This window comes from Triticum aestivum, chromosome 3A (assembly GCF_018294505.1).
Source record: "Triticum aestivum cultivar Chinese Spring chromosome 3A, IWGSC CS RefSeq v2.1, whole genome shotgun sequence".
Taxonomy (NCBI): domain Eukaryota; kingdom Viridiplantae; phylum Streptophyta; class Magnoliopsida; order Poales; family Poaceae; genus Triticum; species Triticum aestivum.
In genome coordinates, this window is record NC_057800.1 from 321,558,414 (window position 1) to 321,560,719 (window position 2,306).

Here is a 2,306-nt window from a genome sequence, read left to right on the forward strand (position 1 = left end):
ACTAAAGAACCTGCCAGCTCACAAGAGCAAGAACTTCTTGCTAGCTGAATGATGCAATCTTTGCTTCATTTTAGGTGAACTGCAGAAAAAGGCGCATGAATTGAATCATGGAACTCCAGGCAGACCTCATCCAAGTAGAGCTGGAGGCTGAGTTCAAGGAGGCCGCTATTAAAGCGAAATCATGCTCTCCTGTCTCCTTGTTTGTGCTGTGCAAACATGTTGTGCAAACAGGAATACTCAAGTACAGATGTTATGACGGTCAAGAGCATTCACCAAGTTCTTCGTTTGTATGACATGGCTAGCCAAGATGGATTTAATCCCGATATTCACTTTATCAAAAGGCTCTAATGGGTTGGTTCTGAATCTTGCAAGCTGGGAATCAGTGAGATGTGTAGGCATCTTTGTTGTACTTATTATTTGGATCTTATTTGTTGGTTCTGAATCTTGCAAGCTGGGAATCAGTGAGATGTGTAGGCATCTTTGTTGTACTTATTATTTGGATCTTATTTGTTGGTTCTGAATCTTGCAAGCTGGGAATCAATGAGATGTGTAGGCATCTTTGTTGTACTTATTATTTGGATCTTATTTGTTGGTTCTGAATCTTGCAAGCTGGAAAACATGACATGATGATGCAGAGGACAACAACCATAACAAACAGTTCAAACTCGGTAGTATTATCTTTTGTGGAAGTGCGACAAATGTGATGATCGTGTCGGCCTGAGAATAATAATTCTAATTGTTGTGCATGTTGATCCTGTGGCACTGATAGAACGAGCGAATGCATTGCTTGTTTTAAGTACAAATTTCTATTAAAGCTAATTAAATTTAAGTAAAGTGAACACTAACTCCTGTTATTACAGTACCAATATAGACCCACTCGTGAACCGACGTGTGACCGAGGGTGCATCTTCTGCCGGGCGTGCAGCGGACGAGGGAGGGGTAGTAACTGTTGTCGCCTGTACACACTCAGCTTACTATTGAATCCAGTTCCCCAAGAGCTGAAAAACGGACTGCTGCCGCCGCCTACACACTCGTTCACTCGAAGAAACTCCAATGGTGATCCAAGGGGCGAGCCTGCTGGATATGGACTTCAGCAAGGAGTTCCCGTTTGAGTTCGCCGTTCAGTCCTATGGCTGCACCAAGTTGAATGTGATGTACACCAACGATACGGACTCTATGAAGCTCTGCCTCACCTCAGTCCTATGGCTGCACCAGGTTCTAGAGCATTCACCCGTTTCATCGGCAGCGCCGACTACTCCTTCGCTACGATGGAGGGAAGGAAGAACGCGACGATTTGGCATCTGGTGTAACAAGCTTGTCGACATCCAGAAGCAATACAAGATCATCAACAACAGGCAGGAGAAGGACTCTGTGGTTAACCTCACTGAGATCATCATCGACCCCTGATACGCCAACATGAAAGAAGACGACCTGAACACGTGGGAGGTAGCTTTGAATCTAGCCAACATAACCTACGCGGCCAAGGGCGCATATGCATGCTACGACATGTACATGCAGATCTTGGACATGAGGGCGTGTCTGCTTCCCGTAACCGACGAGTACACGGACAGCCACAACGTCATGATCAAGCGTTCCAGGAAGGTCTAGATGTTGTACTTTATTTGTTTATAAGCAACTTTATCATGTGAGTGTTTCATGCATTAGCCTATGTGTCGTAATTATCTGTTTTGTCCGAAATATTTCTTTTAAGAACCCATTAACCTGATTGCTTTTTTTAGTGGCAATTTGCTTATGTATGTAAACTAGTTAACTTGTCTGTAAAAAAAACTAGTTCACTCGGCTGCCGTGCTTTGAATCTCCTTCCTCCCAACATATTCCCCTCCTCAGGTGGACCCAGAAGGTCTCTGAATTTTCTCCCACTTTCTTTTTCAATGTAAACTGAGTTTTCTCCCAGTACTTTCCCCTATAACAAACTCAACTGTCCCACGTCTAGCCTAAAAAATAATAATACCCCACATACTATTAACTCATCAAATTAAAATGATATTTTATTTCGTAAGTTGAAAGTTCTTACAAAATAATAATAATAATTGTTTATATATAACTTGGCAAGTTAACTCCTAGTGATTGCGTACATAAGCTTGCAAAGATTTTACTGACGTGCAATCATGTGTTTATGTTTTTATAACATTTCTCCATCTAGCCCAACATGATATTTTCACCCAGCTCAGCAAGTCCGCGGCTTTCAAAAAAATGCAAATGGGATTTAAATGAGCTGCATAGATGCTACATCATTGTTTCACCCAGCCCACCAAATGGACTAAAAAAACAAATGGACTGACAGC